This window comes from Aedes albopictus, chromosome 3 (assembly GCF_035046485.1).
Source record: "Aedes albopictus strain Foshan chromosome 3, AalbF5, whole genome shotgun sequence".
Taxonomy (NCBI): Eukaryota; Metazoa; Arthropoda; class Insecta; order Diptera; family Culicidae; genus Aedes; species Aedes albopictus.
In genome coordinates this window covers 107,165,495-107,193,372 of record NC_085138.1, presented here as the reverse complement: position 1 = coordinate 107,193,372, position 27,878 = coordinate 107,165,495, and the positions used below count along the sequence as shown (strand labels likewise).

Here is a 27,878-nt window from a genome sequence, read left to right as displayed (position 1 = left end):
TCTGAATAAAAACGATCGCACACAAAATTTTTAAATTACCGGATTCCCATTTATTCATATGACAAAATTTAAAAAATTTCTTTTTTGAGACGAGAAAAACTAAGTGCACTAAAAGTTACACTTGAAACAATTGAATTTTATTGAGTATTTTTTTAATAATTTACATAACCTTAAAGATTAGGAAAATCATTCAAATATTGTGTATAATGCGCAATACTGAAGTCATTTTCATGGAGCGGAGGCATACCAGTATGTGAGGCGCTGAAGTTTGGGAATCTTGAGAAACCACCTATGATTTTACCATGACAGCACTGGTCATGGACAAACATAAGAAACTAGCGGCAGAGCTGGCCAACTATAAATAAGGACTATAAATTACGACAAGAAGAGGAAGAACGGAATCGTATGCAATATAGCTAATTCTGCTTCTTGTTCTTGGCGTAACGTCCCCACTGGTACAAAGTCTGCTTCTCAGCTAGTGTTCTATGAGCACTTCCACAGTTATTAACTGAGAGCTTCCTCTGTCAATGACCATTTTGCATGTGTGACACGCCATGTGTAGGCACATAGATACTATATGCCTTAAGGAGGTCAAGGAAATGTTGATTTCAAAAAGTTCCTGAACCAATTGTGAATCGAACCCGTCCCCCTCAACATGGTCATGTTAAATACCCGTGCCTTTACAGCTGTGACTATATGGGCCCTTTGCCAAAGCTTATTCTCTCACAAGAGTAATGTATAGGTAGCACAAGTAATACACAGACACTTGGTAGAAGATTTGGTAGTACCCTTATCAGTCTTATAATTTGCGAGTGCTAAACAAAATCTTACACTAAGGATCAGTGGAGCGCATTGCATCGAAGAGCAGGTTTGCGGATCGATGTCTTCAACACAGGGACTCCCAACACTTATCACATAATAATGGGAATCCCCGAAATGAAGGAGAACAAGTGGTTGCAGCCAGAGATGGAAACACTCTCATCGTGAATCAACTCGCGAGTGAAAAACCAACAAACGGTTTACTCACGGTGCCGAGAGTAAGTCGTGTGTGAGTTTATTCGCACCCGCTTGCTTCATGAGTATGAAGCAAAACATAAACAAAAACACTCATGAATTTTTATTCGCGAAGAACAAGTGCAAATGCGGGAATAGCATTTTAGTGTGATTTTAATAGCAAAACAAGTAATTATCCATCAGATAGTAGTGTTTTGTGCTTCATTGTTCCTGAAAAGTAGATCTGTCGGCCGTGTAAATTCGTTTTTTCACAAAACTGAAAAATGTTCAGAGCAGCTTCGCGAATCAATCACGAGTGCGACCAGCTTCGTTGGGTCGCGAGTGAAGGAAGTGCGAATATATTCAGGCTTCTGTTGTTCACGAGTAGAATAGCTTTGCGTTTGTGTCCGCTCAGCTGCATTCCTCACTGTTTTCCATCACTGGTTGCAGCTTGTTCTAATTTGGTTTGGGACTGTAACTTTTGGCGCCGGTCTTGGTGAGTATTGTAATCGCGCAGAGTCACTAGGGATAGGCATTGTTCAATTATTGTTTTAGACGCATCATGCGTAAATCCAGATGGAAGTCGGGCCTACTACGGGCTCCAGAAGAAACTGTGGTCGAAAAAGATTCACCCTCACACCAAATGAACCATGTACAAAACGCTAATGAGACCGGTTATCCTCTACGGACACAAGACATGGACCTTGCTCGACTGCACCTGCAAGCACTTTGCCCTGTGTAACGTTTTAGTCTGTTACAACAGTCTGCGGCTTAAGCGCCACCTTCTAAATTAGAAGGGCCGTAGGCTGAGATCCAATCCCGGCATGAGATTACTTGCCTCAGGGCAGGTTATAGTATTTCCAGAATGCTAAAACTACAATTTGAACGAACCAACCGAAGCTAAATCAATCCAATTTCAAACCACACTAACTCAATACGCCTCAATCACACGATCGATCAAGGAGTGTGTCTCGGCTAAACTAAAAATCAACTCAATATGGGTCACAAAACTTAGCGCGCGGAAAAAAGAAACAGTTCAACTAAACTAGAAGTAGGAAATGATAATCAATTTACGAAATTTTATTGAAAACTAGAAAAGCAGTCTTGTTTTGAGTTTTACAAGGTTCAACTAATGATCAAAGCTATTTGACTTTATTGAGTATTGCGCATTTCTATTTGTGACGTCACCAAAGGATCTAATTGGATATTCTATTTTAGGTAAGCTTCCCTTAGGGAAAATATTCTTCGTGCACAATAAAAAAAGGTCTGACCTTGTTCGGCGGGCCTAGGTCCCTCGAAGTACAACGTAGCTACGAGCTGGCAGTCTACTCACCACAGCTAATCCCACGTCGAGTACCGATTCTGAGGTGCGAGGCGGATTCCGAAGGTCGAATCAGTCCCGGGTGTGCGAAATCGTCGGGGTAGATATGTCCCCGGAAACGGTGGAGTACCGAGCCAGTTGACGAGGCTCTTATCGCACAGGCTTGACTAGACGGGAATCCGATTCGGCAACTTACCAGAAATGGACACTCAAGCACCTTGCTTGTGGGACTCGACTTGTGATCGAGCAGTTCGAAAAAAACCCAAACGTAGTTTGGCGGTGGCTCGAAGGGCGTCCTGGAGGCCTGAGTCCAATTTCACGGTTGCCCACGTGGTCGAACGGTGGGTTTGGTCTCCCAGCGTCCTCGGTCTTCACAGACGAACTTCAGACCGACTCTTAACCGGGCGAAACGGATCCAAAATGACCCACGATGGCCGATGCGGACAGGAACTGGCCAACACTAGTCCGACGCGGCCCACACTAACCGCCCTCGTTGGTTGGGCTTGGCCTAAACAACGTGGTACACTCAAACCTCCATTTAGGTAGGATCCATTTAGGTAAAATCTATTTAGGTCCCTCCATTTAGGTAACGTTACCTAAATAGAATTTGGTTGTGTTCAGAACAGTTGGAATACTTAAGATTGATGACGTCATACCCGACATTAACCTATCATTCACCTGTTTTTATTTTGGCCACCAAACCCAACATAGACCCAACAGTTGTTCGATGTTGGTCCAACAGTGGCCCAACATACGATAAAAATTTACCCGACATTGACCCGACATTCAACAATTTTTCGGTCTGGCGGAATTTTTCAGGGTTTTTTTGTGTTCCATGCCCAGCTAGTCATATGCATGACAATTCTCACCTGAGACCCTCCAAAACCCCCGAAAACGCCCCTGCAGCCCCTTCCCTCCAGAAACTCCCTTGAAAGTTCTCTGAAACTCCGCATGACCATCTTTAAATTTCCTATTCGAGTCACTCTCCCTAGTTAAACTGCTTTGCAACCTTGTACTCCATTTAGGTAATGAATCCATTTAGGTAAAAATTCTATTTAGGCAGTCCCGACTCATTACCTAAATGGAGGTTTTAGTGTATTCAATCACTAATCTTCACTAGTAGGTCGAATAAAAGCTTACCTTATTCAAGTCTTACACAAAGGCACAGTGTAGACTTTGATCCATTTCACTAGAAAAAATCTAATAGAACTCAAAAAAAGAACTAGGAGATATTTCATATTAATTCACTTTTTAAATTCTAATCCAATTCGCGTTCATACTTCGAGTTTAATTTTAAAACTGCTCGACTTATCGATAAAAATATCGATAGAGTAATATTCACCACTTTTGATTTTTATGAACTTTACTAGTTGAGAACTCCACCAGAAATGAGGGTCGATCGCGTTTGGATTGATTAGTTATTTCAGCTTACGACGCAATTTCCCATACGATCATGTACTGAGAGCTTACAAAGTATACGCGGATTGGAAAACGGATTATTGAGAATTTAGCTCTTTAATCAGTTCAAATTTTTCTCTACTGCGCAATTTCTGGACGGAATTTTCCATTTTCATAGGAATTCGAGCAGCAAGCTGATGCGCCTAAATGTAGACTTGCACAAGTTTTAAATGTTATAATTTTCTTCATGCCTTTTTGAATCACAAGTACCTCGGATTGTTCATAGGTGCAGACATATGCGTAAACACGCTAAGAAAAGTTTTATCTTTTTTGTAACATATTTTAAGGGCATTAAAAGGTAAAATACAATTTCTTTTAGAAAGGGAACTAAACCATCGTTACACCTGAAAAGGGCACTGTAAAGAAAGCCTATAGTTCTTTACCACAGCGGGTTAAGAACAACAGAATATCCTGAAGATTCAGGTTTCTGAAGTCAGTTTCACTTAATAAGTGTTTACCGAATACTCGGAAACGCAGTTGTACAAAAACTGGACAGTTACATATCAAATGATACGAAGTTCCATAATCGGATTCACAGCTATCACATGCAAATGAATCAGCTTGCTGAATATTTGCCATGTGATAGCTGAGTCGGCAGTGGCCAGTCAATGCTTTGACCAGAATGCTGTAATTCTGCATTGACAGATTTGTAAGATACTTCGCCACCCTTGGAGATGGCTCAGAACAATACAATTTGGTTTGACGACATGACTCCAAACTATACCTGTATTGTCTGTGTTGAGCCCAGGTGTGAATCTGAAGCTTTACCCAACACTTTGATATCGGAATAGCTGGCTCAGGGCCAATGAAGTCATGTGATGCTCCAATGCGAGCTAACTCATCAGCCAATTCATTTCCAGCGATTGAAGAATGGCCAGGTACCCATACAAGGTGAACAGCGTTTCCCGAGCAGAGGAAAAAAGCTCAATAATAGCGCATTTTGATACGGAGATCAAAAAGTGATATTTGTTTGTTTGACATAAGAAGTAAAAGTACTGAAAATCATATCATAAGTTTACTCTATCCAATAGCAGTGAGCTATTTGATTGATCTTCAAATATCAAATTTTGCTATTGGTTAGATGGTCCAAGAACAATTTTTTTCTATTATTTTCAGTACTTTTACCTCTTATCTCAAACAAACCAATATCACATTTTGATCGTCAGAACTTGACCTCTGCCCGGAATGCTGAATTCAGATCCTCGATTTGAGCTCGACAAGCGATAACTACCTTCGATCTAGAGTTGGCCGAAGCAAGCAGCCTGGCTATCTGAACAGAAGTATTTTACTTTGCTCATTACGTGCTGCAATGATTTCGACCTGAAAACAGTGTCTACCAAGTGAATAAGACTGATACAGCCTTAGCTCACGAGAATAAACACCAGCACCTGCTCGACCTTCGAGAAGGGAGCCATCAGTGTAACATACGATGCCGTCTGAAATACTTCTCTCAAGATAACCAGATGTCCACTCTTCCCGGGAAGGGAATTTCGTGGAAAATATCCTATATGGAAAATTACAAGCAATTGTAAGATCACTTGGAGCAAGGACAATTTTATCCCAATTCACCAAAAGTGGAAACAACGAGGTGTGTGTTGATGGGAGGAGAACGTGCCTCTAGAGCCGACCTACTGATACCTGTGTGTTGATGTGCGGTTCACAGGAGTTTCCTCTAGTAGACCGAGTACCCGTAGACGGTAAGTGCAAGAAAGTGCTTCTTGTTTGAGATGAATGTGTAGTGGAGCAACGTCAGAGAGAACTTCGAGCGTCGCCGTGGGAATTGAAAAGAACGCTCCAGACATCGCCATTAGGCACATCCCTTGGAGATGGCCTAACTTTGATTGGATCGTTCTCATTTCACCCTTTTGCCACCACACAAGACATACATAAGCCAATATTGGCCGAACAACAGTTGTGTAAATCCATTTGATATACTTGCGTTTTAGACCCCAAGTTGTACCAAAGGTTCGCTGGCATTGCCCGAAGGCCATACAAGTTTTTTTGATTCTGAACTCAATGTGAGGTGTCCAGGAAAGCTTGGAATCAAGAATGACTCCAACGTACTTTACCTGTTCAGTCACATTGATTTCAGAATCAAAGAGACGCAAAGGTCAAACGCCATTACGGTTTCGCCTTTCCGTAAAAAGAACAATAGACGAATTTCGCCCCAAATCGTATTCGGAGTTGGCAGCACCCTCTCAGATTACAATGAAACTTTCTGGGTATGTACACCAAGACTAGATAAGCCACTTTGCATACTTAGTTTCTTCAAAATTTATCTGGACTGACTTTTGAAAAGGGCTAAACTTTTTTTTATGGATTTTTTAAAAATGTTTTTAATCAAAAATGACTACTCCTACAAAAAAGTGTTGTATAGGTGATCATCACAAAATAAGTCAAATTTTAAGAAAAAAATACTGAAAAAAATCCAAAATGAGCCCTACACTGAAAAAAGTCATTTCTAAAAATTCAAGGTTGATTTAAAAAAAAACACCATTTTTGATTTTGATGAAATTTTGTCTCAAGACAGGTAATTATGTTCCCTACCAACCGTCCATACATCACAAGATGGGCACTTTTAAGGAAAAAAAGTTTTTTCTAACAAAAACTTTTTCATGTCCAAATTATTATTTTTTCAGTGTCTTTTTTTAAAAACAAACTAAACCAGTGAAGGTTATCTAGTAATCTCAAAATGCAATGAAACTTATTGTGTCATATGCGACAATGCAATGCACCCATATTCACGCAGCAGCACTCTAGAAGTACGAAACAATATACAATTAGAACACGCATTTCATACGTGCTGCTGTAATTTCTACCCAAACGTTTCTACCCCATGTTCTTACCTAATATTAGGTAAGGCTATTTATTAGATTCGAACTACCTAATCGAAAAAAAAAAAAACAATCAAGAGTTGTACCTAAAGCAAATATGAACAAAACAAGAAAATGAATCGGTATCATTCAACGTGTTACTTCTCTTTGGTTATTAAAGGCAGTTCTGAAAAGTAATGGATCAATCGTATAAATCAAAATTCAACAAATTCAAGTGCAGTGCAAAAATAAACAATCCAAAGTGCAACCGTCATAATCTACGGGGCATGTCATTAAGATTGATAGATAAAATTCATTCCATGGGATATACACATGAAATCGACGAATCGATGAGTATTTGTGAGTCATGTCGTGGATTGATAAGTCACAACAGAAGCCCGAATACGAAAAAACGCCGATCGGATGGAAACGACGAAACTATGCAACCATCATTTAGTGGGCAGCAACATCATGATGTTCCAGAACCAGAACCGTCAACGAGTGGTCAACAAATCGAACATGAGCTGGGTAAGTAAGCCTTCAACGTGTTAGCTTCTTTTATACAGGGTGTTAGGTTCCCGAGTGCAAACTTTTTAAAGGGTGATAGAGGACCATAAATGGAGAAAAAAATTGTTCTACGCATATGGTCAAATCTCAACCGTTACGTAGTTATTGAACTTCCCATGTGTATGACTCTTATTGCCTTAACTGTCAATAACTTGAAAATGGCCAAACATATCGAAGTTTTTTTTACCCTTATTCGAAATATTATTGAATTTTCTAACAAATGGCATCTTTGAATCGATTGGTTTAGTTAAATAACTAAGTTTTCTAGAGCAAAATGGCTAAAAATAGTGTATTTTTATTGGTTGTTGTCAATTATCTTTGAAACCTGCGTAATAAATAAAAATTCTTTCTTTGGCAAAGTTGTGGCCCCTGTTCCACTCTACAATTCGTTCTTTGACGCCAAACTTCTAACTCTTATCGTTTTTTTGCAATTTTGATTTAAATGTGCGGCACAATGCGCAAAAAAGTGCTTTCCATGACAGTTGCAAATTTATGATCTGAAATGCGATGTTAAAATCGAAATTGCAACAAAACGATAAGAGATAGAAGTTTGTTGTCAAAGAACGAATTGTAGAGTGGAACAGGGGCCACAACTTTGCCAAAGAAAGAATTTTTATTTATTACGCATGTTTCAAAGATAATTGACAAAACCCAATAAAAATACACTATTTTTAGCTATTTTGCTCTAGAAAACTTAGTTATTTAACCAAACCAATCGATTCAAAGATGCCATTTGTTAGAAAATTCAATAATCTTTCGAATAGGGGTAAAAAAAACTTCGATAAGTTTGACTATTTCCAAGTTATTGCCAGTTAAGGCAATAAGAGTCATAAACATGGGAAGTTCAATAACTACGTAACGATTGAGATTTGACCATATGCGTAGAACAATTTTTTTCTCCATTTATGGTCCTCTATCACCCTTTAAAAAGTTTGCACTCAGGAACCTAACACCCTGTATAACTCATTTTGCAGCTCGTTGCAAAACTACATTTTTTGCAATTTCTCATCGTAATAGGCTGTTTTACCTCACGCAAATCTAACAGGAAAAGGCCTACTTTCCCACACCAAACTAACAGTGCTGTAATGGTTCATTACAGCACTGATTTGCGTTGCGTAATGAACCATTACAGCACTGTTTTTAGTTTTGATCAACTTCTTGATGCTTTCTGGACGCAGTTTTGAAAAAATTGTGACAACTGCACAGTATAACCTGCTATGATCAGATTTTCTTAAACATAACTATGATCATCAGTGTGCAGTTTGATGCAAAAGTTTTGTTAAAAACTATCCTCAAGCGGTAATTTATGAACTTGCAAAAAACGTTGTACGCAACTCGGTGCAGAACTCGATTTTTACAGCACTCGTCGTAATTATCCAACTCGGCAAGCCTCGTTGGACAAAATTTAATTTAATCAAATACGTTTCCATCTCTGCTGTAAGGGTCCCCCTTAGAGCCGCTATCCCTCACTGCCACTGAAGTAGTCGCCCAAGGATCCCGGTGGTTATCTATGCAAGCAGGGAGGCCACCCACGGGTTGGCACAGGCCCTTATGGGACCTGAGCTCAGAGCCAGGATCAGCGCAAATCAGGATACTTCAACTGAACCTACCTCCACCCAGTTAGTTTCCTAAGCTGGATACAGTTCGGGAACGTACTCTAAGGCCTTGCCAAGGTTTTGACGTAGGACTACGTCTTTATTTTCTATACCGGGGTACACTTTGCAAAAACCAAAAATCGAGCATGTAACGAAATTATGAAAGATTTCAAACGTTAATAACTCAAAAAGTAAACGATGGATTTTTCGGATTATAGCTCGAATCGATGGGAAAACTGCACAACAATTTTCTACAATACTTGAAAGTTACTATTTTCAATCATAAACTATTGAAAAATTGAAAATTGTTGACCCATCTTTTCACTGACCAATCACGTGCAAGCAGAATTTTGGATTTTTCCTTGCGGTATAAAAGCATTCTGCTTCTTCTCATCTTCCATCATTCCAGTCTGAGTGTTCGCCCCGTGCGGACGTATTGAAGCTGCGCTCTCGTGATAAAAAAGCGATTTTACCGAGTTCTTTCGTCGTGGGATGGAGTCGGAGGAGGAGATGCCGTTTCGCCCGGCAAACTCCCCTACCAGGAAGCCGAAGCGGAAGAAGATCGACCCAGCAGCTGCTGACAGCGAGAAGCTGACTCAACAGCTGCTAAACAAGAACAAGTTTGTCACACTGGCAAACGAGACAGCGGACCAGACTACCAAGCCGGTGGTCACATCGCCGGGATCCCCCGGAAAGAAGAAGCAACCACCATTGGTGGTGAAAAACATCAGTTTTGCCATCCTCGCGCCAAAACTGAACGCAAGCGTCGCCGACCTTTCGTACAAAATCACTCGGTTCGGTACGAAGGTCATGTGCACCAGTGACGACGACGTCTCCAAAGTGCGGAAGATTCTCGACCAAAATGGTTGGGAATATTATACGCACGACAAGCCATCGGACCGACCATACCGGGCGGTGATTCGCGGACTGCCCCTGGTGGACCCGGAAGATCTTCGGCAACGGCTGATTACCAAGCACAACCTCGACGCGGTGGCTGCGCACATCATCCGGCGAAAGGAGGACAGCGCCGATCGAGAAGAAACCCTGTACCTGGTGCATTTCAGTAAGGGATCCACCAATCTGACCAAGCTCCGGGAGATCAAGGAGGTTGGCCACATCATCGTTCGGTGGGATTCCTACCGGAACAAGCGGTCGGACGTGACGCAGTGCACCAACTGCCTGTACCATGGCCATGGTACAAGAAACTGTCACCTGAAAAGCAGGTGCAACAACTGCGGTGAAAACCACGACACCGAAAAGTGCTCTTCGAAGGACGGCCAAGCGAAACGATGCGCAAACTGCGGCGGTGCCCACCCGGCGACCGATCGCCGTTGCCCGAAGCGAGCCGAATACCAGCGGATTCGGCAACAATCCTCCACGAAAAATCGGCCGGGCCAGAAGACGGCAGGCAAGGCCCCCGCTGCTCCTGCACTGAATGCGGCAAATTTTCCCGCGCTGCCAAACAGCTCGGTAACTGGCGAAGCTCCGCGATTCGTGGGACCACGGATCGCAAAACACCCTGAAGCAACCGAGAGGCGTATCGACCCCCGCATCAGAGCCGGAGTGTATGCGAGCACTCCGCAGAGCGTCCCAACATCCGAGGAAGCAACCGAAGCGCTCTACAGTTCAGCCGAACTGTGGACAATTTTCACCGAGTTCCGCGGTAGGCTACTGCGGTGCAAAACGAAGTCGGACCAGGTCGAGGTCCTCGGATACATGGTATGTAAGTATGGGGTCTAGAGAGCCCCGCCACCTTCGCATCTCCAATTGGAATGCTCGCTCCCTCCGAGCGAAAAAGATTGAGCTGAGCAATTTCCTTGCTCAGCACAAAATTGATGTGGGTGTCATAACGGAGACCCACCTAAACCCGCAATCAAATTTCTCGCTCCCTCAACATACTTTTGTCCGGCTGGACCGGTCAAATTCAAGCGGCGGTGGTGTAGCCGTCGTCATAAAGCATGGCATCCGCTATGACATCCTCCCCCATCCAAGGACCAACGTTATCGAAGCCATCGGCGTGAAAATACACACCGAGAGCGGCGACCTCACGCTGTTCGCTGTCTACATGCCCACGCAATGTGTGGACAGCAACGGCACGACGAAACTCTTCGTAGAGGATCTACGAAAACTCACCACCAATCAATCCAACTTTGTGGTGGCAGGAGATCTGAACGCCCGCCACAGTCTTTGGCGGAACCAGAGGAGCAACAGGAACGGCAACCTTCTTGCTGGCCATCTAGAATCCGGAACATGTACCGTCCATTTCCCGGATGACCCAACGTACCTCTCTCCAGCCGGGAGAACGTCAACCCTGGACCTGTTCCTCTCCGATCAGGTACTGTCAAAGCCAACCACCATCCACGAACTCAGTTCGGACCACTATCCGGTGGTGTGTACAATGCAAATCACGGCGGAGACAGCCCAGCCAGCGATGAGACGAGATTTTCATCGAGTAGACTGGGTGGCTTTCAGCCGCGTAGTCGATAGCCGTCTCCCGGAAGAACCGACCCTGACGACCACAGCAGACATCGAACAACAACTGGGCGTATTCGAGGATGCCATCCACGCCGCCGAGGAAGCATGCATCCGTCGGGTGCCAATCAAGCGACAGTTCACCGCAATCGACGACCACACGCGGTGCCTCATCCAACAGAGGAATACCGTAAGGCGGCAGTTCCAAAGAACATGTTGCCCCCTAAAGAAAAGGGAGCTCTCACAGCTCAACAGGTTGATTGCGGAACGAATGCTTATCATCCGGAACAAGAAATTTGCCAACGACATCGGCCAAATGACCGATCATTCAAGGCCATTCTGGAAGGTGGCAAAAATCTTGAAGAAGAAGCCTAAAACCGTCCCGCCACTGAAGAACAACCGCGAAATACTGGTATCCCCTACGGAGAAAGCCAACGCCATCGCCAACAAGCTGGTCGAGGCCCATAACCTTGGTGCCGGCATGGACAGCCCCCACGAAGCCGCGGTGCAGCAATCCATCCACCAGCTTGACCAAACCACCGATGCCCCCTTCGCAGGACGAATCACTGAAGATGAAGTTCGTGCGGCCGTAAAGCGCGGAAAAAACATGAAGGCGCCAGGAAACGATGGAATCTTTAACCTTGAGTTGAAGAAGCTCTCCAACAAGGCATACCGACACCTTGCAGCAGTGTTCACGAGATGTTTCGAGCTGGACTATTTTCCGACCAGATGGAAGTTGGGGAAGGTGATTCCCATCCCGAAGCCCGGAAAAGATCCGACCAACCCAACAAGCTACCGGCCCATATCATTGCTCTCGGCTGTCAGCAAGGTGCTGGAACGACTCATCCTCTACCGACTGCTTGAGTTTGTAGATGAGCACAACATCTTCGCCCCGGAACAGTTTGGCTTTAGGAAGGGTCACTCGGCCGTCCACCAACTGGTCCGTGTCGAAAATTTCATCCACCGGAACAAAGTGCTTTCCAATAACACAGCCATGGCCCTGCTCGACGTGGAGAAAGCGTTTGACAACGTTTGGCACGACGGGCTCATACACAAAATGGTGCAAGCCAACGTCCCAGGATACCTGACGAGGATCATTCGGAACTACCTTGGAAATCGGACATTCCAAGTACACCTAGCAGGCGCAGCCTCGGAAGCCCACACGATCCCTGCTGGAGTGCCCCAGGGCAGCCTCCTAGGGCCCATCCTATACAGCTTGTACACCTCGGATGTACCGCAACTACCCGCCGGCTGCTGTTTGTGCCTATACGCTGACGATAGCGCCATCCTAGCGAATGGCCGAACCCCCACGGCCTACAGGTCGCGACTACAGCAAGGAGTTACCACCTTTGTCTCGTATCTCACCAGCTGGAAGATCAAGGTGAACGAGACGAAAACTCAAGTGATCCTTTTCAGGCACCGCCAGTCGCCGAAACTGCTACCTCCTCCGGACTGCGTGATCAAAATCAACGGTACCGCCGTGGACTGGTCAAATGAGGTCGGTTACCTTGGAGTAACTTTTGACAACAAAAGGCTCTACAGGACACACACCGACAACCTAAGAAACCGCTGCGCCGGACTGATTAAATCGTTGTACCCCCTGATCAACCGGCGGTCTCGACTAACGCAAAAGAACAAGTTGGCAATTCTCAAAGCGATCATCATTCCAGTTGTGAACTACGCGATGCCGGTATGGGGTACCTGCGCCAAGTGTCACATACAGAAGCTACAAGTGGTCCAAAATCGATTGCTAAGAACGATTCTCAACGCACCGTTCGACTCAAGAATAAGCGACCTTCACCGCGCCACGGGGTGCAAAACTGTAGCAGCGAGGATCGAAGAGGCGATCGAGAACTTCATTGAGAACGCGAACTCCTCGGAATATCCGCTCATCCGAGCGCTGGTAAACTAGGTTATACAATTTTAGGTTAAGTAGGTTATCAAATTAAAAGAAACTAGATGCTCTTCTGTATCATCAAATGAAAACCTCAAAATCACTAAGAATTATCAAATGTGTGTCACTGATACAAATCAAAATTGGAAAAAAGGCTGAAAAGAAAATTGTTTCTAAATCTCTTAAATAACTATACATGTACAAAATGTAAAAGAATTGAATAAAAATGAATTTGAAAAAAAAAAAAAAAAAAACTCATCTTCCATCAGTCTTCTTCGATGCCTCGACGAGAGCGCATCGGCGGAGCGCCCGTGGGGTATAAATTAAAATCTTCTTCTTGTTTTCGCTCAGTGTGCTTCCGTGCGTCGTCGAGTGCGGAGGGTCGGCGAGAGCGCTTTTGCGTTTCGCTTGCCCATTCTTCACCAGACTGTCGAGCGTGGCAGACGGACGGTCGGACGGACACTGCCAACCGAGCAGTAGCGGCGGCGGTGAAATCAAATTTTCTGCGTCATTTGCACTTGCAACAACGGAGCCAGCACCATCGTCGAAGAAAGTGATCAAGCAGATTTGATTTTGCGAAATCAAATTTAAACAGTCCTTCTAAGGGCTAGAAATCGAATTTTCCACAGGAGTTAATACCGAATTTCCAACAAGTGCCGACATTTTGAAACAAACCACTGCAAAAGCGCCGCTGGGCGCGGTAGACGCACCGCCGGCAACTGAGCAGGTGGCGATGGTGGCTCATTCGCATTTTCCCGGTGCGGTAGCGGATGGGTAAGACAGCAACTGGGAATAATTATTTACTTCATCGGAGCTAACCCGGTCCCGCGTGAATTGAAATTTCGACATCGGAGCCAGCATCTGCGATGAACAAATTCCTTCCTAAAGTTGACCACATTATTGTTTCGTGAAATCAAATTTAAACAGACCTTGTAAGGGCTAAAATTCTGAATTTTCTGCAAGAGTTGTTACCGAATTTTCCTAGAAAGTGCCGACATTACAAAACCAACTTGTACGAAGGCGTCGTGTGGAAATTAAATCGCGCTTTCTCGCATCTATGATAGGTTTAATATTGAATCTGCCAAATAATTAAAATAAATAAAATTATATATGAAGAGCATTCAAAATCATCAATTTTCTTCAACTCAAAGAACATTAAGGATTGAAGAATGAAAATCATTGACCGGTGTTGCCAATTTTAAAATTATTTTCCAACGCAATAATTTGATTAATTTACACTGATTTGGCCAATAAGCCTTCAAGAAAATCGTATGAAACATAGATTGTCAAAGATAATTTATAGATAATGAGCAGTCTACTTATTAGCAATAGTTTAATATTAAATAACTATTAACTTGTGCTACATCTCTTTGATTGCAGGTAAATCTGCATGGCATCATTGATTTTTACCCCTCTCTCGCCTAGCCAATCACGTGCGAGAGGGGAATCCAAATTTTTGCGGCGTATATAAGCTAACTGCTTCTTCTCATCTTCCATAGGGATAGGGACGAATGACCTTCGGGTTAAAGTCCCTCGAACCCAACAAAAGAAGAAGAAGTCATCTTCCATCAGTTTTCTTCGATGCCTCGACGAGAACGCTCCGCTGATGCTCGTGGAGTATAAATTAAAATCTTCTTCTCGTTTTCGCTCAGTGTTCTTCCGTGCTTCGTCGAGTGCGGAGGGGTCGGCGAGAGTGCTTTTGCGTTTCGCTTTCCCATTCTTCTCCACACTGTCGAGCGCGGCAGACGGACGGACGCCGCCAACCGAGCAGTAGCGGCGGCGGTGAAATCAAATCACCGCCAAAGTTTCATCTTCGGAGCGCGCGTGATTTGCATCGGAGCCAGCACCATCGTCGAAGCAACTGATCTCCAGGATTTCAAGCAGATTTGATTTTGCGAAATCAAATTTTAACAGTCCTTCTAAGGGCTAGAAATCCAATTTTCCACAAAAGTTAATACCGAATTTCCCTACCAAGTGCCGACATTTTGAAACAAACTGCTGCAAAAGCGCCGCTGGGCGCGGTAGACGCACCGCTGGCAACCGAGCTGGTGGCGCATTTTCCCAGTGCGGTAGCGGATGGGAAGACAGCAACTCGGGAATAATTATTTACTTCATCGGAGCTAACCCGGTCCCGCGTGAATTGAAATTTCGACATCGGAGTCAGCACCATCGTCGAACAAATCTCTTCTGCAAGTTGATCACATTTTGATTTCAAGAAATTAAATTTAAACAGCCCTTGTGAGGGCTACAATTCAGAATTTTCTGCCAGAGTTATTACTTATCTCCTAGAAAGTAAGTGTCAACATTTCGAAACCAACTGCTACGAATGCGCCGGGCGAAAACTAATGATTCTTGAGTGAAATCTCTATCGGTAGTTCTGAAAAGGACTGAATGGTAAATTGGTAGAAGACTTGGCATCAGTCTTGGAAAATTGAAGGCCATGGCTTTCCTCTCGCCGATCGGTTTCTAACTATTTCTTCTTATTCTTCTGCCTTTTCACCAACCAACGTGCCCTTCTCGCCGAACGTCGTTCTTCAGGCCCTTCTTGACGAACCGTGCTAGTATAGCGTTTCTTGATGCCCTGTAAGGACGCCTCGTAGAGCTCATTCAGAATCTCAATCGCAACAACAACAATATCGTTTACCGGGGAATGGCCTCCGGTTGCCCCAGTCTTTGGAGGCCCACGGTCTCTTGGACTTATCATGGACATCAACTGAGAATAATTATTTACTTCATCAGAGCTAACCCGGTCCGGCGTGAATTAAAATTTTGACATCGGAGACAGCACCATCGTCGAACAAATCCCTAAATTCCAACATTTTAAAACCTACTATTACGAAGGCGATGTGCAGAAATTCATGATTAGCTTTTGAGAGAAATCTCTATCGGTAGTCCTGAAAAGGACTGAATGGTAAATTGGTAGAGGACTTGGCAGCAGTCTTGTGAAATTTACAGCCATGGCAAAATTGTTTGAAATGCTTATGGAAGGAGTAAGGAACATGAAAGAGTAATTTGCAGCAACAAACCTCCGTCGTAAGGAACTTATACAGTTCTAGGATATAATATCTCTTCTACAAGAATCATCACACTATTGAATCCAAATCATCGTGGTCCTACGTCACCCTTTTGTACAACCCCTAGGGTTATACCCTTGTAGTTTTGACGTAGGACTACGTCTCTGTTTTCTATACCCGGTGTCATTTCAAAATTTATGAAACCAAGAGCGTTACGTTTGAGTGAAAGATTTTAAACGCTCACAGTACCTTTCCCACTGAACGAAATGATAAACAAATCCCGTTATCCGAGAGATGAAACTCCCGCGTTCAATTTGTAATATTCGGTGATCCTGAAAATCATTGATAAATAGTTGAAAAGTTGTTTTAAAGTTAGACATTGAAATCGCTGAAATCTATAAATATGGGTAGCGGACAAATTTTCTCGTTCAGTATACCAACGCTCTCTGATTGGTGCGCATCGTGGGGGCAACTACGATGCAGGAAGGAATCATGCGAGAGCTGATCGTCAGTTCCATTTCGACCACCGTCGAGGTGACACCTCGAGCTGGGCAGCGGCACATCGACTCAGCGACGACACTTGGCTATCGTACTGATAGCACCAGGAATCTCATTCACAACAGCAAGCGGCGGGCCAGTTTTCGACTGCGTCTAGCGTTGAGCGCGGAGAAAATCAACACGAATTGCGTGGCATTGTAAATTCATCAAAATCGTCCATTATTCAAACGGTTCTTTTCAGGACTATCGAAAAAGATTTCTCAAGAGTTAATTGGATGAATTTCCACCCTCGATCGAGAAAGGTGAACCTAGTGCAAAGCAAGGACAGAGCGGCGTTTCTCAGCAAAAGCAAAGCCGGTCATTAATCGCATGCACGGCAGCAAGCGGCGGGCCAGTTTTCGGTGGCGTTCAGCATTTAGTGCGGAGAAAACAAACACGCATAGTGGCATAGTGAATTCATTTAATTTTCCTCCTAATTTAAGGACCATCGAAAATGATTTTTCAAGAGCTGTGAATCGGATAATTCCATTCCAACGAACGGGAAAAGTGTAGTACAACCGAAAAGTGAATGATTTTGAATGCTTGGTGACTCAGTCAGCAACAATTATGACGTCTAATTGTTCCACCCGGACTTTGGCAACGCATTATCATATCCGGACCATTTTGCGTGAAAAATGTTTCAATTCTAACATTTTCCAAATTAAAATGATCTAAATCATCTAATATTTTGGTTACATTATCCGTTCAATGGAAATTTTCTCATTTCTCGGTTGATTAATCGTTTGATGCATCTGGAGCATAAGGGGCGGGTCATGCAAACGAAATTAACTGAAAAGCCAGCCGAATGGGAGGAGCTTCATCTGCCAATCTAGGGGTATAAAAGCAGTGTTCTCTGTTTTCTTACGTCATTTTCGTTGGATCAGTCAAGGAGGTTGGAGGTGGATGTCACCTCCAGCAAGGCAGCAGCACAACAACCCAGCGACTACTCTCGGATATCGTGCTGATGATAGCACTTGGAATCGCATCCATGGCAGCGGCGGTGGGCCAATTTTCGACGGCGTCCAGCATTCTCCGCACTCCGCAGCGAAAACCAACATGCATTGCATGGCATGGTGAATGCATCAAAATCGTCCATTATTCAAACCGGTCCTTTTCAGGACCATCGAAAATGATTCCTCAAGAGTTAATTGGATAATTTCCAACATCGATCGAGATGTAGTGCAACCAAAAAGCAAAAGACAGAGCATCGTTGCCAGCAATAGTGAAACTGGTCATTATTGTAATCCACGGCGGTCCAGTTTTCGGTGGCGTTTATCATTCAGCACGGAGAAAACCAACACGCATTGCGTGACATGGTGAATTCATGCTATTTCGTTCCTAAAATCGTCAATTAATCAAACGGTCTTGTTCAGGACCACCGTTAATTATTCCTTAAGAGTTTGTGAATCTGCTAATTTCATTCCATCGAACGAGAAAAGTGTGGTGCAATTGAGAAGTGAAAGATTGAATACTTGGTGGCCCAGCAATAATGATGAAACCGGTCACTAATGGCCTAATGGTTCCACCCGGAATTTAACAACGCATTATTCTATCCGAACTATTTTGCGTGAAACATTGTTTAATTAAAATTAAGTTTAAACATTTTTCGAAAATGTTCGAAGGTGAATATATGACGAAGCCACACCTAGAATTTTCTAGAGCACAAATCTGAAGAACCGAATGTCGGTTTGCGCTTAAAAGTTGATCGTTTGGTTACCCGCTGGTGGTTTGCTCATTTCTCGGTTGGTTAGTTGCTTGATGCGTCTGGAGCATTCGGGGCGGGTCATGCAAACGAAATAAACTGGAAAGCCAGCCAAATGGGAGGAGCCTAATCTACTAATCAAGGGGAATAAAAGCAGTGACCTCTGTTTTCTTCCGTCATTTTCGTTGAATCAGTCAAAGGGAATGGATGTCACCTCCGCAGCTGCGCACCAATCCTGCGATGACTCTCGGCTATTTAGCTGATAGAACCAGGAATCTCTAGAATCTGGAACCAGGAATCTCAGGCTATATGGAACAGGGCCCATATAGCCGAGGCGGTAAACACACGGGTATTCAGCATGACCATGCTGAGGGTAACGGGTTCGATTCCCGGTCGGTCCAGGATCTTTTTGTAAAGGAAATTTCCTTGACTTCCTTGGGCATAGAGTATCTTCGTGCCTGCCATACGATATGCACATGCAAAATGGTCATTGGCAGAGGAAGCTCTCAGTAAATTACTTTGGAAGTGCTCATAGAACACTAAGCTGAGAAGCAGGCTTTGTCCCAGTGAGGACGTTACGCCAAGAAGAAGAAGAAGAAGAACCAGGAATCTCATCCACGGCAGTAAGCGATGGCAGTTTTCGATGGCTTCCAGCATTCAGTGCGGATAATTTTCAATTGTCTTGCCGAAATCTCTTGTTATTTAAAAGGTTCTTTTCAGGACCAGTGAAAATTATTCCTCCAGAGTTATGAATCGGATAATTAAAAGCGACAGACTGAAAACTTAGCAACAGCATAGCCGGCCTCTAATTGTTGTTCGCGTAACTATACAACGTATTGTTGAATCTAGCAATTGAGTTGTGTCAAATACACATGGCTACGGTGGCTCCATCTGTTAATTTCATAGCGGCAATTTTAGTTATTTTAATGATTGTTGCGATCGCAATATGATGTTTGGGAAGCTATGGCTTAACGCCTTTCAATATTATAATCATTCTTTCCTTTCGACGAAAATTCTTTCAAACTACGGTTGAACATTTATCTTCAAAATAAAATAATACTCAACCCTCAAGTGATGGCCAACCGCGCGAGTTACGGAAGGTTTAACTAATTAACATCTTATGAATGCGTTCAGTGAAATGGATCACATAGGTAACAACTTTAATCAACACATCACTCCGCCGATTTGAATTTTGCCAGCATACATTGTGTAGGCCTTTTATCGTCGGTTTCCTGCAATAGGGGCACAACTCAAAAAATGTGAATTTTCAGAATAAGCGTTTGAAAATTGGCAATCATGAAGCACCTCCTGCAAATTCACTTATTTCTCTCATCATTTGACAAAAGTAAACAAATTTTGATTGTTGTATCATTGAAAGGGGCTGAAGGACTATCTGTTTCATGAATTTTTGACAACTATTTTTCAACGACTATTGAAAAAATTGACTGATTTTGAGTTGTGCCCTTACTGCGGAAAATTGGTGAAAATGCCCAAATCTCGCGTTTCTCATCGAATTTTGGAACGGGTCTTTGTGAGATGAAATTTTACATAGTTTTTCATCATTTGCCATCAAAATCTCAAAAATGACATATTTTAAGTTGTGCCCCTATTGCAGGAAACCGACGTTATGTGATAAATTCGTTATGCATTTATTTACGAAGGTCGGACAACAATGACACGAAAAATCAGCTGATTTAAGACTTCAAATTAAAGGGCCCATTTCAATATATAAAAGTCGGAACCTCATTCCAGCCTTTGTCCTACGTCAACAATGCGGTTATGTCTCAGACATTACCCACCCCTACACTGAGAGGAAATTTCATTTTGATTTCACTGGAAAAAGTCAAGTAACCGTTCCAAAATCAATTTTTTAAAAAGATTCGCCTAAACCATGTTTAAAATTGGATGCTTCTCAGCGGAGATATGGGCTTCAAATATATAGAATTCTTTTGAGGCGATTACAAAAAGCTTTTGATCGGGAGTGAACTATAGATCGGAATTCTGTAGTCCTGTTAAATGAAGACAGTTGAACATTGTTGAAGTTACTGTATCCTGCTCTTACCCATTTGTTGACGAAGAGGTAAGATCAGGATGCAGTAAGTTCAACAATGTTCAACTGTCTTCATTGAACAGGACTTATGTTTTCGTTGGCCTTATTCGAAGTGCCTGAGCATGATGACATATAGCCGAGACGGTAAACGCACGGGTATTCAGCATGACCATGCTGAGGGTGACGGGTTCGATTCCCGGTCGGTCCAGGATCTTTTCGTAAAGGAAATTTCCTTGACTTCCTTGGGCATAGAGTATATTCGTGCCTGCCACACGATATACACATGCAAAATGGTCATTGGCAGAGGAAGCTCTCAGTTAAAAGCTGTGGAAGTGCTCATAGAACACTAAGCTGAGAAGCAGGCTTTGTCCCAGTGAGGACGTTACGCCAAGAAGAGGAGGGAGGAGCATGATGACATTGAATTGCCACAATAGTGTGGAGTTTTTCTCGTGGATGAATTATGAATAATCTTAGAGGTTAACACTGGTAGTACCATAGGTATCAGGTATCAGGTATCAGTAGGTCGGCTCTAGAGGCACGTTCTCCTCCATTTGGGAAATTTGTGCCATCGCCATGAACACGAGCCTATTCATCATTTACCTGACGGAAAAGGGAAGGAAAAAGGATAGGAGATGGGAAAGGACAGGTAAGGGAATAGGATCGTCATACTCGCAAAAGCGTACCACAATGGGTTCACATAGCGTCCTGAAAAGGACACTGTAATAACGCATAAGCGTGCCACAATGGGTTCGAACAGCGCCCTGAGAAGGGCACTGTGATAATGCATAAAGCGTAAAGAGAGCCTATAGCTCTTTACCACAGCGGGTCAAGAACAACAGAACGTCCTGAAGATTCGGGTTTCTGAAGTCAGTTTCACTTAATAAGTGTTTCCCGAGTACTCGGAAACGCAATTGCGCAAAAGCTGGACAGTTACATATTAAATGATACGAAGTTCCATAATCGGATTCACAGCTATCACATGCAAATGAATCAGCTTGCTGAATATTCGCCATGTGATAACTGAGTCGGCAGTGGCCAGTCAATGCTTTGACCAGCATGCTGCAATTCTGCTTTGACAGATTTGTTAGATACTTTGCCACCCCTAGAGATGGCTCAGTACAATACAATTTTGTTTGACGAGCTTCACCCAACACTTGGATACCGGAACAGCTGGCTCAGGGCCAATGAAGTCATGTGATGCTCCAGTGCGAGCTAACTCATCAGCCAATTCATTTCCAGCGATGGAAGAATGGCCAGGTACCCATACAAGGTGAACAGCGTTTGCTGAATTCAGCTCCTCAATTTGAGTTCGACAAGCGATAACTATCTTCGACCTGGAGTTGGCCGAAGCAAGTGCTTTAATAGCAGCCTGGCTATCTGAACAGAAGTATATTACTTTGCCCATTACGTGCTGCTGAAGTGCTGATTGCACTCCGCACATAAGAGCAAAGATTTCGGCCTGAAAAACGGTGCAGTGTCTGCCAAGTGAATAAGACTGATACAGCCTTAGTTCACGAGAATAAACACCAGCACCTGCTCGACCTTCTAGAAGGGAGCCATCAGTGTAACATACGATGCCGTCTGAAATACTTCTCTCCAGATAACCAGATGTCCACTCTTCCCGGGAAGGGAATTTCGTGGAAAATGTCCTATATGGAAAATTACAAGCAATTGTAAGATCACTTGGAGCAAGGACAACTTTGTCCCAATTCACCAAAAGTGGAAACAACGAGGTGTGTGTTGAACTGCGGTTCACAGGAGTTTCCTCTAGTAAACCGAGTACCCATAGACGGTAAGTGCAAGAAAGTGCTTCTTGTTTGAGATGATTGTGTAGTGGGACAACGTCAAAGAGAACTTCGAGCGCTGCCGTGGGAGTTGAAGAGAACGCTCCAGACATCGCCATTAAGCACATCCTTTGGAGATGGCCTAACTTTGATTGGACCGTTCTCACTTCGCCCTTTTGCCACCACACAAGACATCCATAGGCCAATATTGGCCGAACAACAGTTGTGTAGATCCATTTGATATACTTGGGTTTTAGACCCCAAGTTGTACCAAAGGTTCGCCGGCATTGCCCGAAGGCCATACAAGCTTTCTTGATTCTGAACTCAACATGAGGTGTCCAGGAAAGCTTGGAATCAAGAATGACTCCAACGTACTTTACCTGTTCAGTCACATTGATTTCAGAATCAAAGAGACGTAAAGTTCGAACACCATTACGGTTTCGCTTTTCCGTGAAAAGAACAATAGATGTTTTACTCGGATTTACCGAAAGGCCATATTGGCGACACCAACCCTCAACTACCTGAAGAGCGTTTTGCATCAGGTCGAAAAGGGTGCTGATGCACATACCGACTAACAATGTTAGGTAGTCGTCGGCAAAACCATAAGTAGGAAAACCGCTATTATTGAGTTGCCTCAATAGCGTATCTGCTACGAGATTCCATAAAAGTGGTGATAAGACTCCCCCTTGGGGGCATCCACAAACACTCAATTTCCTAATCGCCGCTTGACGCAATGTCGAGAAGAGATGTCGGTTTTTGAGCATTTGGTGAATCCAATTGGAAATCATTGGAGATATACCATGACCCCGTGCGGCTTCCAATATGGCATCGAAAGGCACGTTGTCAAAGGCACCCTCGATATCTAAGAAAACACCCAAGCAGGATTGCTTTTGAGCGAATGCCTTCTCGATATCGTAAACAACTTTGTGTAAAAGAGTCACAGTGGACTTTCCAGATTGGTAAGCATGTTGGTTCACATGAAGAGGCACATTGGCCAGATAAACATCACGGATGTGATGATCCACAATGCGTTCTAAGCATTTCAGAAGAAAAGAGGTCAAACTGATAGGTCTGAAGCTCTTTGCTTCTTCATACGACGCGCGACCCACTTTCGGAATAAACTTCACAGTAATATCCCGCCAGGATTTGGGAATATACCCTGTAGCAAAACTGCAAACAAGTAGTTGTTTCAAAACATGTTTGAAATGATCAAATCCCTTCTGAAGCAAAATAGGATAAATCCCATCTGCCCCAGGAGATTTGAAAGGAGCAAAGCTATTAAGTGCCCATTCAATCGATTCTAAAGTTATGATACTCCGAGCCGAAGCTAGAGAATCATAACTACAAGAAAAGACATCAGGTTCATCCGAAGATGTAATATCCACACATCCGGGGAAGTGTGTACTGAATAAACATTCTAAAACTTCCTCATCAGAGGAAGTGAAATCACCATTTGGCAAACGAAGTTCGTTCACTTGAAAATCCTTAGATTTTGCAAGGATTTTGTTCAATCGACTGGCTTCACTCAGACTGGAAACATTTGTACAAAGGTTTTTCCAGCCGGATCGTTCAGCAGACCGAAGAGCTTTCTGGTAGGCCTTGCGAGCCGACCTGAAAGCCTCCGATCCAGCCGAACGTCGTCTGTTCCAACTCTTTCTACATTGTTTCCTAAGCTTCGCCAGATCGGAGTTCCACCAAGGGGTTCCTCTTGTGGTCTTCACAACAGACCGCAGAGGGCAGGCTTCTTCAAAAGCTTCCATGATGAAGGCCGTTGTGGTATCAACGGCATCATCTAAATCACTTGGAGTGTCAATTGATGGTGAGTATCCATGAAATTTGGCTGCAACCAAATCGGTAGAGAGATCCCAGTTGGTTGACCGGGGATTCCTGAAACGCAAAGTTTGCGAAGTAAAATTCACATGTTCAAACAAGATGTAACGATGATCAGATAAAGATTCTTCATCTGACACATGCCAATTGGTCAGCTCATGACTAATTCTGCTAGAGCAAAGCGTTATGTCTAACACTTCCTCTCTACCAGATACCATGAAGGTTGGGCGGTTGCCTATGTTAAGTAATCCAAGATCTGTACTACTCAAGTATTCCATCAAACTGGAGCCTCTCAAATTGATGTCTGAGCTGCCCCAGATTATATGGTGAGCATTAGCATCACTACCAACAATTAGCGGAAGGCCTTTTGAAGTGCAGTATGCAATGACTTGCTTGAAAGCATCCGTAGGGGATGGTTCATCATGCGGTAAATAAACCGAACAATAAACGTATTTCCTGTTGAGGTTTCCAACAGATACATCTATTATGATAGCACATACATCTCTGGTAGTTAGTTCAGAGATGAGTGTAGCAACGATTGCGTTGTTGACAAGCACACATGCTCGAGGCATGACACGTGAGTTTGCCATTTCATTTTTACTGAAAGTAGCAAACACCGGATTGACAAGGTTTCCTAAATAGAAATTCCCCTTACGAAAGTAAGGTTCTTGGACTAACGCCACTTGGGCTGTACCATTTTGCATAAGTCTACAAAGATTGATCGTTGCTGTTCTTTTGTGCTGAAGATTGATCTGAGCTATCCTAACCGTAGCCACTACCCAAACTAGGCAAGATTAAACTCTTAACAATCACAGCACAAAAAAGAACAGCCACAATAAAGCCAGATCGGTATCGAATTGAGTGCGCCAAAGGCAAGGATCCACAGAATACACTGTGTAAAACGCATAATGCGAAACCATATAGGTGAAAATCTAAACTAATTAATAACATCTTCATAATCCCGCCCTTATTCAGCCTCAAGTATGAGATTGAAGAAGGGCAGCTGATTGTCTCGGAGAAACACAAGGTCCACCGCGCTATTGCTCCGGTTAGCACAGTAAGGGCAAATACTGTGGAGGGTGCCCTGGTACTCCACAGGCTCCGTTTGCGGTTAGGTTTTTATTAAACCCCTCTAGCCATTCATTCCTAGGCACGGTAAGCATAAAGCCGCATAACACCATGAATTAGGGGTCACCTGATTAGTGGATTCCTACCACTGGAACAGGCGGTCCGTAGTGCTATTCTTAGCCAGTTGAACTAACCGCTACCGACACTACACAGCTATCTAGGCTGATCGGGAAAAGAAGTTGATATTGGTGATCAACTTCATACGGGCCCGAAAAGCCGTCATAGGTACTTGCCGATTGTCGTATACTTTTCTACCAGGATCGTCGTTTTGACCCATTTGATTCATTTCACTTAGAATCCATCCCTCGGCCGGATTTCCAGCAATCCTAGGTCGTTCGAGTGCATTACACATCCTTAAAGCAGCTGTTGAATTTCGCGGTCGGTGGATGCCTGCACGACCATTCTGCGTCCCGTTATCGTCGACTCTTGCGGGCAGTGCGGGCATGTCTGTACCATGATGGTAAATTTGGACCGCCTGAATCCTGCAGCGCCGTAATATGCTGACCAACCACCATCAATGCTAGCTTACTCCTATTTTGGAAATATTCTTGCTATTATCACGCTAGATTACAAATTTCACACGCAACGTAAACCTCACCTTATCCAACGCTTTTAGATCTAAGCGGAAAAAAGGTGTCTAACCTTCTCTTTCTGACTGCCTTGTCCTGACCGCCTCCATAGTCCTTTTTCAATTTCCTTAGATAATCGGGTTCCGATGCCAAAATAGCATTGCTCGAGCACTGTCTGTTTTGAACGCTCATCTAGATTTGTACTTCCCGGCAAACGTCGTACTGCCTGCCTACTGTGTTTTTTGACACACAGCTCCATAGGAACGTCCCCGGCGAAGTCATATGTATGGGAGCCCCCCGTTCCAGAGACCGGAGAGGTCTCACACCAAGCTAAGAACCTTCCCCGGCCCCCAAAATACCCACATACAAAATTTCATACCGATCGGTTCAGTAGTTTCCGAATGCATAGCGGTCAGACAGACAGACAGACAGACAGACAGAAATTCATTTTTATATATATAGATAGACTAGCTGTCCCGGCAAACGTCGTACTGCCTGCCTACTGTGTTTTTTGACATGCAGCTCCGAGGAAACGTTCCCCGCAAACTCATCTGTATGGGAGCCCCCCGTTCCAGAGACCGGAGAGGTCCCGCACCAAGCTAAGAACCTTCCCCGGCCCCAAAAGTACCCACATACAAAGTTTCACGCCGATCGGTTCAGTAGTTTCCGAATGCATAGCGGTCAGACAGACAGACAGACAGACAGACAGACAGACAGACAGACAGACAGACAGACGGAAATTCATTTTTATATATATAGATAGATAGATAGATAGATAGATAGATTCTGTTCATTGAAACTTTTTTCATTGTTAAATATAAAAATCTGTTTGTCAAATTCACTTTTAATAGGCTGTGAAAATTACTAAAATGTTAGTATTTAATTAATAAAAACCCCAATGATGGGTCAGAATTGGTTGTGTAACAATTATGGGTCAATTTGTTACCTATTATGGGTCACTCAAGGGGAACTTAAAGCATACAATTCTCGAAGGTGTGTAGTGTGTACTGTGTACTTAAAAAAACTTTTTCTCCTAACACGTGATCGCGATTGAGGTGGTGGCACTGAGTCATTTTCACTAGTTGACATTTAAAATGTACTCTCGACGGTGGTAAAAAAGCTAGTTAATTCAAATCATGATTTTTTTTATGGCATGAGCACAGATAAACAGACGTAACACTTAGAACAAATTTCATTAAAAACTAGGAGTGGGTAATGTCTGAGACATAACCGCAATGTTGACGTAGGACAAAGGCTGGAACGAGATTCCGACTTTTATATTTCCATTATACAATGTTTGTTGTTATGATAATACAAATGGTGGACTGATGTGTTGAGCAAAGTTGTTGTGTGATCGCTTTCGCTGAACGCATTCATAACCCAACAAACATTTTTGCTGTATAAGAGTAAAACAAATCACTCTTAAGCTAACTTTAGCTCAAGAAGCTGTTATTCAGCTGATTCGGTTACTTGGAAACATGTTGACTAGTTCAAGAGTTATTTCGCTTTGAAGAGAAATGGTCAAATTACTGTTCTACGAGAGAATTTTCATCGAGCGGATAAAATTATTAGATAGTTGAACGGCGTTAGATAGATCTTTTCAACTAAAGTTTAACGTGAAACTCTTTATCCACAATAATGATGTTTTCATCCAGGAAGAACATATTAGTGGCCGACTTCACTATTGCTGAACTACCAAGCTTTCAGTCTGTCGCTTTTGATTATCCGAATCATAACTCTTGAGGAATTATTTTCGCTGATCCTGGAAAAGACCGTTTATAAAACGGAAGATTTTGGCAAGACAATTGCATGAATTCATCACGCATTGCGATTTTACCCATACTGAATGCGACCGTTTGCTGTCGTGGATGAGATTCCTGGTGCTGCCACTACGAAAGCCGAGAGTCATCGCTGAGTTTGTGTGCTGCTGCCTAGCTGGGAGGTGGCATCTCCCTTCTCCTTGACTGATCCAAGGAAAATGACGGAAGATAACAGAGGAAACAGCTGTTGTGCCCCTAGATTAGCAGATGAAGCTCCTCCCATTCGGCGGGCTTTCCAGTTTATTCCGTTTGCATGACCCGCCCACATTGTGTCAGACGCTTCAAACGACTAATCAACCGTTCTTTGAGACAATTTCTAATCGAACGGATA

The 27,878-nt window shown here is 43.5% G+C and overlaps 1 long non-coding RNA gene across 1 annotated transcript; it reads right to left on the bottom strand.

Moving 5' to 3' along the window:
- Window positions 1-1,440: 1,440 nt before the first annotated feature.
- On the bottom strand, window positions 1,441-3,943 carry LOC134291422 (uncharacterized). Its single transcript, XR_009999088.1, has 3 exons — window positions 3,595-3,943; window positions 3,455-3,536; window positions 1,441-2,822 (listed from the first exon to the last, which is right to left on the bottom strand). It is a non-coding gene; the product is annotated as an uncharacterized LOC134291422 (long non-coding RNA).
- Between the last annotated feature and the right edge of the window lie 23,935 nt (window positions 3,944-27,878).